At 45.1% G+C, this 11,391-nt stretch overlaps 1 pseudogene; it reads left to right on the top strand.

The window, feature by feature from the left end:
- Positions 1-1,610: 1,610 nt before the first annotated feature.
- Positions 1,611-11,391, top strand: part of LOC131395932 (liver carboxylesterase-like) — a 30,289-nt pseudogene continuing 20,508 nt past the window's right edge.

The raw sequence follows: 11,391 nt of genomic DNA, 5'->3' as shown, positions 1-11,391 counted from the left end.
TGTCTCTATGGATTTCCTTATTCTGGACAGTTCTTACAAATAGAAATATAGAATATGTGGCCTTTTGTGTCTGGATTCTTTCACTAGCATAACGTTTTTAAGATTCTTCCTTGAAATGGATGAAAACATTCCTGTTGTAGGAAGTATCTATACTTCATTACTTTTTATCACTGAATAATATTGCTTCGTGCCGATAGATCACATTTTATTTGTGCATTCATCAGATGATGGACATTTGGGTTGTATCTACTTGTGGCTATTACCAATAATGCTGCTATGTATGTACAAGTTTTTGTATGGACATGTTTTCAGTTATCTGGAATTATTTCAATTACCTAGGAGTGGAATTTCTGGCAAGTATGGTAACGCTGGGTTTAATTTTTGAGGAACTGCCAAACTGTTTCCCAAAGCAGCCGTAACTATTTTATAATCTGTTTTCTTTCCTTCACAACAGATCATGACTGTCTTTCCTTGTTAATAAACAGAGATGTGCATCACTAGTTTGAGTGAATCCATAGTATTTCCTTAGCCAGCTGTACCAGGGTGTATTTAATGAATTCCCTGTTGTTAGACATTTAATGAATCTATGAAACAGGCTTCGACATCTTCCTTGTGTCCCCAGCAGGTAAATGACACATTCCCAGGTGTACCCAGAGCACTTTGCATCCCTCTATTTCAGTGCCTTCACATTGCATTTGCAAACCAACCCCCACTCCTCTGTCTTTTCTACAACATAGTGAGCTCCTTGAGGAGATGGGTCATGTCTCAAATTCATTTTTGAATTTCTAATGCCTAGCATAGTGCCAGACATTTGGTAAATGTTTCCAGAATGAATGAATAAATGGAATAATGAATAAATGAAAGGATGGATGGAAAGATGGATGGATGAACAGATGAATGAATGAATAGAGCCAGGGATTATAGAAGGATGGAGTTCATCACTGTAAGAACATTCTGCCCAAAGATCTCTGCCTCTAAAGGTAGTGAGTTCCCTGACCCTGGAGGTGAGCGACAAGAATCTGAATCACTTGGCCAGAACATTGTAAAGCTAATTTAGACATCAGAAAGGAGACTGGATGAAATTTAAGGTGCTTCCAAACCTGACAGCATAGAACTCTATAAAATAGAAGCCCAGGGAAGCTAAGAGATTTGTCCTCAGCTCCTCAGCTGAGCAGCTACAGGGCTGGGAGTTGCTCTAAAAGTTTTAAGCTTGTTCTAGCGACCCCAAAGGGGGACCAAAGTCTCCCCTTGTCTAAGGGCACCTGTCTCCTTGTGCCTGCCTTTGGAAGGCTCATACACTAAGGTTAGAGTCCAGGAAGGGAGAAGCCCTTATGTAACAAGTTGTTTGACCAGTCTGTCACTATCTTAATTGAAGAGTTTAGTCCCTGCTGCTCAGATAAAAGAGAGTAAACTCTGGGAGGCGTGGCGTAGAGGCTCAGAAAAAGCCCAGAGTGATCTTTGGAAGGGGGAGAGCTTTTCTGCCTGATTAAGCTATTGGCTGGTGGGTGGGAGCTGAGGGTGGGGCGGGAGCTGGGGTTCTGGGGCCTGACTACACAGCCCCTCCCAGCGGCGCAGAGACCTGCAGGCCCAGGAGCTGCTGTCCTTCCACCATGTGGCTCTTCTCTCTGGTCCTGGTCTCCCTGGCCACTTCCACAGTTTGGGGTGGGTCCTTCTGAAATACAAATAGTGGGGCACACTGGAAATCCTTGTCCGGGGACGAGGTAAGGCAGAGACATATAGGACAAAGGCGTGACAGGTCCCGTTCCACAGCAGCATGCCCTCCAGACTTGGAGCGCCCAGCCCAGCCAGCCTTGGCCTGGGGAGGATAAACACCCTGAGACCTCAGCTGCTGATGCCAAGCACAGGAGGGCACCAGCTAACTTCACACCTTGCAGATGAGGACTTTGGAGAGTTCAGTGTATTTCCCCTTAATATTAGTCCAGACATGTCCAAATCCTAGAGAGTGTCTTAACAGAATATAAAAATCAACTCTGGGGCCAGAGTACATGGGTTCGAGTTCCAGCTCAGCACTTACTAGCTGTGTGTCCTTAGGCAAGGTACTGCATTTTTTCTGTGCCTCAGGTTCCCTCTCTCTAAAATGAGGGTGACAACAGTGCCTACCTCACTGGGCTGTTGTGAGGAGGAAATGGGTTGCTGTTTCTAAAGACCATAGTGCCTGATATGGAGAAAGTGCAAAAAAGGGATTCATAAATAAATGGATTGTTTTAAAATATGATATATTAATAGAAATTTGAGGTATGGTAAGACCGACAGACCAGGAGCTGACTGCCACTGGAAAGATAGTTTGTTACTCACAGTTCCCAAGGGGAGGGGGCTCGTCGTCGCGATGCTGAGCCACAAGATGAGGTACCCAGGGGGTGGGCAGGAGGCAGAGGGAGGAAGAGGAATTGTGGACAAGAGTCTTTATCATAGTCATTGGGGGGAGGAAGGGGTGAGGCAGGATAAGCAGTTTAGGGTTGGCAAACTAAACAGTTTCAAGGGGTCTGGGGCCTCAGGGCTGTCTACAGTTGTCAGGTACCTGGCCCTGGAGTGATTAGGGCAGATGCCTGATAAAGAAGATGGCTGGGGTAGGGACTCTCGCATGCTGGAAGGACAAGATGATTCCCATCTCTAGTTATGGCAGACTCTGGGAGGGGCAGTCCCTCCAGGATCCGCAAGGCCCCAGATGTCAAAGCACCAAATACAGACAGTAAAAGACGTGGTTAATACAGGGGTGTAGCAGGGGCCCTCAGAATGCATCTGTGCCATTTGATGGATGGAGAAATTGAGACTCAGACAGGGAAATGTACTTGTCAAAGGTCAACTGGAAAATCATGCTCTGGACTCTCTCTGTGACTCCTGAATCAAGGGCCAGTGCTCTGGCCATCAGTGTCCTGAGAGCCCAAGCCCCACCTGGATTTTATATTCTTTCTGGTGGTATGACACCATGAGAGGCCTTGAACTGAGAGTAATGGCAGAGTAAGAACCAAATCAGGAGGGATCATTCCCTTACCAATGGTCACCTCCTGGCAAGTCCATCCTATTTCCATGTTTAGAGAGTCCATAGTGGCTGCCTCCATTTCCTCAGCTTCCTCAACTGTAAAATGGACATATGGACACCAACCTAGCCAGGCTATTGTGAAGATTAATTAAAGTGACCTGGAATGTACATCCAGCACATAAGAAGTGCTCAGTATATAAACATTTCCTATAACATGCGAGGTAACCACTACTCTTATCATTATTGTTGATGCCTCTCACCCCATCACCCACTTTCTCACCCTTGGCCATCTGGCTTCTCTCCACTTCATCTCTCTTGAAGGTTAGCATTGGATATTCTTGTGTAAGAACAATCTGGGTTATTCTTTCTGTTGTAGCAACACATTTTGAGGGACATGTTGACCTTTTGTCTATATCTAAGGGGAGCAGTTGGAAGGATGAGAGGCTAGACGTCATTTCTTATGAGGAATGCTTAAACAAACTGAAGACACATAAGAGAAGACTCGAGAGATGGGCACCATCAAGTGTCTGAAAGGCCACCTGCCCCATGAAAGCTCCGGATGGTCCCACAGCAGGTAGAACCAGGGCTGATGGGGAAGCTGCAGGGAGATGAGTTTCAGCTCAGTGAGGAAGCACCGTCTGCTCCACAAGAATGGAACAGAGAGGAATCTGGCCCCCGTCTCTCCTCCTCTGGACAACGCTGCTCAGAGCCACCCTAAGAATCCTCTTCAAGCTGATTGTGTCACTCTCCCGCACTCCAGAACTGTTCCCTGCTGCTCATTTACCCGCTAAATAAAGCCCAAACCCTTAGCCTGGCATTCAAGGCCCTCCCAGACACGAACCCCTCTCATACCAGGATTCTTTTCCCCTCCCCATAGACTCCCTCTGGCTCAAATTGTCCATCACTCTTCCTCGGGCAGGCCTTGCATTTTGCTGTCTCAGAGCCTCAGTACATTCTCTTCTCTGCTTTATACCTTTATGCCCCCTCTTCCGTCTCCCCTTGCTCAGTCCTCCCCCTGCTGCAAGTCCCAGCTCCATGGTCACCTTCTCCATGATGCCACCAGTGGAAGCCCTTGCTCTCTCTTCTCACTCCTGTAGGACCTTGCTGGTGCCTCTCTCAGGACACTGACCACTTTCTTCCCAGCAGGAGGGTCAAGTATGTGTGTGGCTCATTCTTCCTACAAGATTCAGAGCTTCTGAGAAGAGAGGCCGACTCTTGTTCATCCTCCCATCCAGCATGTAGCTCAGCGCCAGGATCCTAGTGGATAATTGTTTCCAGAGGCTCCTGAGAGTGGAAACTCAGTGTCTGTTCACTCCCAGCAGCTCTCCTTCTTGTATTTACTTTTCACTCGATGCTGTTTTACCTCCAATTCCAAGATGCTCCTTGAGATAGCCCTATGAGATAGGAAGGACAGTTAACGTCATCTCCCTTTTACATAAGAAGAAATTGAGGCCTAGAGAGTTGAGGTCACTCATTCAAGGTCACAGGCTGAAAGTGAGAGACCCACCTGAAATCCAGGTCAAACCTTCCACCCCTCCCTGATGTGTCCTCATTTCCTCTCCATGTCCAGCAGGGCACCCATCCTCACCACCTGTTGTGGACATCGTGCAGGGCAAGGTCCTGGGGAAGTACGTCAGCTTGGAAGGGTTTGCACAGTCTGTGGCTGTTTTCCTGGGCGTCCCTTTTGCCAAGCCCCCTCTTGGAACCCTGAGGTTTGCTCCGCCTCAGCCTGCAGAACCATGGCACTTCGTGAAGAACACCACCTCTTACCCTCCGCTGTAAGCCGGGGGAGGGGGGCAGTGGGGCTTGGGCATCTTTCAGTGGGATGTTTGCCTCAAAATGATTCAGGAAGGAGCCCAGGTAATCCTTTGAGTGACTAATACTTTGTTCTGGAATCCTCAAGATATTGTAGATGCTTAAAGACATTCCAGAACTCTCACAGCATTCTAGAGCCCTTTATTCAACACATATTTATTAAGCACCTACTTTGTGCCAGGCATGTTCTAGGTTCCTGGGATCCAGTAGCAAACAAAACAAAGATCCTTTCCTTCATGGGGCTTACATTCTAGGAGAGAAGATAGATAATTAACAACATGCAAATTAATGAAGTATGTCATATGTTAGAATATGGTAAGTGCTTTGGAAAAAAAGAAAAAGGTGAGCAGTGAGGGGGATCAGAAGTGGTGGTTCTGTTTATTCTCCTGTCTTGAACTTTGCCATAGTTGGGAAGTGGTGTGATCGAGGCAGTGTGTCAGTGGGGAGTGCTTTAGAGTGTGGACCAGACAGGTCCTCGACTCCCAGGTGTGTCTAGCCACCTAGTGATAAGCAGAGCAATGGTTTGTGTGTCCTAGTCACTCCTGCCAAGTTAAGCAAAGAAGCCCTTCAGCCACCCCCCAGGGAGCCTTCTATACCTACTTGCACCCACTCAGACATTCATCTCAGCAAGGCGTTGCTGGGAATTTCTAGGGTCCTGCCTCTTGCTGCCTTCTTTTCTTTTCTTTCTTTTATTTTTTTTCCTCTTTTCTACTCTTCTCTTCCTTTCTTCCTTCCTCTTTTCCTTCTTTAAAAATAATATTCACTGTTTTTATTTCATGATTGCAAATGTAATATATATTTATTACAGAAAAGTGAGGACACACAGGTAAGGAAAGATAAGAAAATGAAAATCATGTCCTATTTCACCCCCTGGAGAGAAGCGCTGCTCGTGTTTTAGATTCTGTTGTTCCAGTCTTTTATCCGTTGTATATTTTCTCCCTTAAAAATAGAACCAAGTAAGATTCTCCACCCAATTCAACCTTATGATTTTTTTCCCATGCCAACAAGCAATTCTCAGATAGCAGCTGGGTGTCCTACAATTCAACTCAATTCTGGCACTATTTACCAGGAGATGGTGTCAGATGCCACAAGTTAAGAGCTCAGTCCCACAAAACTACTCTGCTTCAAATGTCAATCACAAGTCCGGGTTGTTGCCTGTGCTTCTGACAGAGAAGCTATAAATCAGAGGTTCACACGACCCTCTCCTTGGGTTCCATTACTTTGCTAGAGCAGCTCACAGAACTCAGGAAATTAGTTTTCTCACTAGATGACGGATTTATTATGCAGAATATGACAGGATACGAATCAGCATCCAGATGAAGAGATACACATGACAAGGTCCTGAAGAAAGGAGGTTCTGTCTTCGTGGATTTTGGAGCCCAGCACGGTGGCACATGGAAGTGTTCTGTTTCGCCAATCTGGAACCTCTTTGAATCCCCGAGCTTTTGTTTTTTTAAGGAGGTTTCATTACATAGGCATGATGGATTAAATCATTGGCCGTTGACCGTTGATTCAACCTCCAGCCCCTCTCCCTTCCCCAGAGGTCAGGGGGGTAGACTGAAAGTTCCAACCTTCTAATCACTGGTTGATTCTCCTGGCAACCAGCCCACATCCTTAGGTGAATTCCAAAAGTCACTTCATTAATATAGCAAAAGACACCTTTACAGCTCTCATCACTTATAAAGTTCCCAGGGTTTTAGGAGCTCTGCGGCAGAAACTGGAGACAGACCAAATGTATATTTCTTATTACCAATTTCAGCATCACATCACACCAGACAGAAGATTTGGATGCTGCTTGCTCACTTATCAGTACATCGTGAGCATCATCCTACATCATTAAATATCACAGCCTAACATTTAATAGCTACATTACCTTGGGTATGGAATCACAATTTATTCACCCAACCTCTAATTTGGACTCATTAAGTTATTCTTGATGTTTTTGATAATAAAAATAGCACTATGATGAACATCTGGTAACTAAATCTTTGTGCACCATCATGAAAATTTTTGGATAGTTTTAAGAAATGATATTTCTGACCAAAGCATATGTACCTTTTGTTGAATTTCCCTCCAGAAATGTTCCAACTACACTCCTTTCATTAATACATGAAAACCTCCATTCACTGGACCTTTGGCAATGCTTGGGGTTATTAAAAAATGTTTTTTGTTAAAGGGTTAGCAAAATAATAGTTATTATTATCATTATAATATATATATATATAATTTTGCTATTTATGCTGCATTATTTGAATACTAGCATTGCTCCCTATTTTGACATCTGAATTTCTTCTTTTATGGATGTTATGCCCCCTGCTCTTAGCGATCCAGCAAAATTTCCCACAGGATGGAGATCAGGAAGTCGTCTTTGCAGTCTCTGACTCCGACACTTGACAGCTGTGTCATCCACACACCTTAGTGCCTCAGTTCCCTCATCTACACACTGGAGCAGTGACGCCTGCCTTCTGGGTACATTGACATCAGGAAATGTTGCTTATAGTGTCCTTGGAAACATAAGCACTCCACAGTATGGATCTTTCTGGCTGTGTGAAGGAAGGATTTCTAACCTCTCTTTGCCTGTATTTTCCTGTCTATAAACTCTGTACAATAAGAGAACCTATGTCATGGGGCTGGTTTGAGGATTAAATGAGTTAGCCACATAAGGAGTATTTAAAATAACAACTGGCATGCTGGAGGACTCAGCAAATGTTACCAATCATAATCTGTTTTGGATCTTTAAGATCTGTTATTAAGGCAACCAATAACTGTTGCCTGGGTGGGGTGATGATAGAATCTTAGTATTCAGTGCTGCAAGACCCTTATGGAAATAACTCCCCTCACCAGGACTTGGAAGATTGAGGACCAGAGCAGGGAAGGAATTTAACCAAGGTCACACAGCATCTTAGTGGCTGAGGCAGAACTAGAACACATTTGTTTTAAATTTGCACCACGAATGTTTTATCCCTCACTTGTTGTCCGCCCTAAATGTCTGCCATTTGAGTGACTTCCCATGGTTTATGGAAGTCTCCCATGGACTAGAACACCTGGTTTATGTGGTATGAACATGGTCACCCTGCAGCCCACCAAAGGGAGCCCAAGGGAGCCAGGGTGTGCAGGAAATGGCCCTATCCCAGGTGTATAGGCCGCCTCCTCTCCTTGACCCGGGGCATCCTGAAGGCTCCAGCAAGGCGACAGGTGCCAGAGTTCCTCACTACACACAGTGTTGGAAGACCTTAGTGAGCCCCATCGCCCCCCACCCAGGTCCCCAGGCAGCCTTCTGCCCATTCCAGTGTCTCCAGTTTAGGAAGAACAGCTCTATTATAAGCCTAGACATCCCAGTCCAAGACCCGGCCTGACAACAGGAGACATCTCCTTGCTTAGCTCTGATTGAACTTCAGGAGTTCTTCTTTTCTCTCCTCTCCCAGGTGCTCCCAAGACCCAGTGGTGGGGGAAATGGCCTCAGACCTTGTTTCCAACAGAAAGGCGAACATTCCACTCAAGTTTTCTGAAGACTGCCTTTGCTTAAACATTTACACACCTGCTGACTTGACAAAGAAAATTAGGCTGCCGGTAAGCAGGGGGAGCCACTGGTCAAGGCTGATGAGTTCCAGCCTCCAGGATCTTCTGGTGGAGACTGGAAGAGGATGAAGGCAGTTTGGAGTGGGGACATCACCAGCCAAGGCTGTTTCAGGGGCCCCAGGGCTTTCTTTACCCACCACAGCCAGACCACGTGACAACAGGAAACTGCAGGAAATGAAAATTTTTCCCTTCTTCCTTACTAGGTGCTTTGGCTGGCCTAATAATCAATTCACATAAGACAGATTAACAGGAGAAATACAAATTTGATTTTTTACTACAGTAGCTCATAAAAATATAAGACTCAAAAAAGTGACTAACACAAGCAGCATTTATACCTTTCTGACAAAGAAACAATTATTTGTGAAGATTTGACAAAGCAAAGGAGTTTGGGTTGGGGTAACAAGTTAAAGAGGAAGTAACAAAGGTTGTTTACACAGCCTTCTCAGCCTTGAACTCCCTATCTCTATTCATAGGGATTCCTTTTACCCTCCAGGTGCAGGGAGGGTACCCTTCACATGGGAGACTTATTTCCTGCTCTCAGGAGACAAAAGAGGATTAGAGTGTCTTTCTTGCACTTGGTGTTTCCTAAGTAATTTGCTTAAATATATTTATTAATCAGTATACCAAAATGGCATATTTTGGGGTGGCATACTCTGTTCCCTTTCAACCTGAATTCTCCTGTAACAGACATGGAATCTTCCGAGGAGTTTGCTATACATCTGTAATGCACCTTTCAAGTTTTCCACCTTCTCTTCTGCTAATAGAAGAAGAAGAATGAATATTCTTGGTTCTAAATTAGGAATCTGATACTCAGAACAGCTAAGACATAATTTCCAGTAAAGTTAGAACTGGAATGTATCTTAGAAGTGGGCCAACAACTTAACCCTTCCTTTACAGATAGAGAAACTGAGGCCCAGAGAGGGGAATGTGAGGTCACACATAGGGTTGGGAGGACAAGAGCATGAGCCTTCCGAACTTCAACAAGTGCTCTTTGACACAGACTGGGAAATTGAGCCTGTGTGTGGCCTGTCCTCAGCACACAAATATCCCTCTCTGAGGGTGTGCTGTGAGGGAAATGTGGGGACAGAATGTGAGTCAATCCAAGAAGCACTTTCCTTTGCCTTTGGCCAATTATCTAGGACTTAGTTGTAACTAATTTCCCTCTGTGATTGTCTTTGGCATGGGCTGATGATCCAGTGAGTCAGCATTTACTGAATAAAGGGAGGCCCAGAGATGGGGCAGGCTTCCAGACCAGGCTGGAGGGGGAGGGTATGCTGGAAAAGGAGGGGATCCTCGGGTGGAGAAGGGAGAGTTGTGACTACCCAGCCATTTCCCAGGACACACCTGGCATGATGCCCAGGAGTGGAGGAGGCATCTGTGAACTTGTGACCAGAAGTGACACTGCACAAGGTAGGGACAAAGGTTCACTCATTCATTGATTCATTTATTCATTCTTCCATTATATACTCAGTGCCCCATAGCTATGCTTGTGGGTTAGGAGAAAGGAGGAACACTATACCGTTACCACGGAGCCCCTGGCTTTGAGGAACTTACTATCTGGGATCCACAGACAGAGACTAACTTCAGCAAATCACTGCTGACTGGACTTTGGCTCAGCCTTCACTCAGAGATGACTCAAACTCAGTACCTCCACCTGGAGGTAGGGAGGCATCAGAGGTGTGGGAGGAGCAGAGGCTCTGGGAACCCGGAAGCAGAGACACCTCTACTTATGGATCCAGGTTCTGGAACTAGAGTCTCCATTTAAATCCTGGTTCTGCCTTTTACTAGCTGAGAGACATGGCTCTGTTTCCTCAAAATGGGAATAATCACATATGACTATTCAGTGATGAATATCAAGCTTTATATCAGTGCCTGACAAAGCACACAAGACAAGTACTCCTGATATGTTAGAGTTGAAATTGTTCAACTAAAATAAATAAACAGCCAGTTGTTTTACAAGCAGAACGGGTTTATGAGCAACAGCAAATAATTGCAATTCAGGACATGCAGTCTATGGCTAACCTTGTGCAAATCTAGAGAAACAAATGAGAGAAACTTTCCTTTATGAAGTTGGGAGGGCCTGTTGTAAACACAGAGTCCATTGGAAGAGACTGGGAATTGGAGATGTAGGGTCTTTTCATTGTCTGAGTTATGGCAGTCTTTCATTGGCTGAGCTCTTGTTGAACAAGGAGTAATTTCTTCTTCTGCTGGGGTGGTAAGCAATATCACTTGCTGTCTGAGATGCAAGGTCTACCTCTTCCTGTTGGGATCTGTAGGGTGGGTTGAGTGGCATTTGAGTGAGAGTTCTCTCTTCTGGCCTCCTGATTTCATTTTAATGTGAGATTTCTGTTTATTAATTTTCACATTTCCCCTTTTGACCAAGATCTTTCTCTGAAAGAATTTTTGGTCAAGAGTCAGGTTTCTCTGGTTTTAATAGCCTTCTCTCCCTTGATGCCAGGAAGGAACTTTTCTGGGTGTAGCGTCCCACATCAGAGGTAAAGCAAACAGACTGGAAACCTATTGCAGTCTCATTTAACTAACAAGGGGGTATGGGAGGGAGACTTCTCAGACATTTCCCATCTAAGTTTATATCCTTCTGATAGGTCTGGTACAGACATCTTGGGAAAGCTGTCTCACCAGAGATCATCTCCTTCAATTCTGAGAAATCTTTATCTTTAGGTTACCAGACAGTGTACAGACCCACTCAGGACTTGGTGCTTTCTTTAGATGTCACATGAATCCAAGAGTCTATTCCCTAGAGTTGGCAGCACAAGGATTAGTCAGCAGTACCTGATAGGAGCCTTTCCAGCAAGGTTGAAGAGAGTTTCTGGAGGTATCTTTTCTAACAGATGAAACCTCCAGATTGCATGGTGTGATGCTTAAGGTCTTCATCCCCCTGGAGTGCACTTTGAAAACATTGCTCTACCAGAACACGGTTATTTTTGATAAAAGCAATTAGGCCTGTACAATATTGAAGTATATCTCGTTTTATCAGC

This window comes from Diceros bicornis, chromosome 32 (genome assembly GCF_020826845.1).
Source record: "Diceros bicornis minor isolate mBicDic1 chromosome 32, mDicBic1.mat.cur, whole genome shotgun sequence".
Taxonomy (NCBI): domain Eukaryota; kingdom Metazoa; phylum Chordata; class Mammalia; order Perissodactyla; family Rhinocerotidae; genus Diceros; species Diceros bicornis.
Note: the sequence above shows the minus strand (reverse complement) of the source record. Positions and strands in the feature narration are given on the sequence as shown.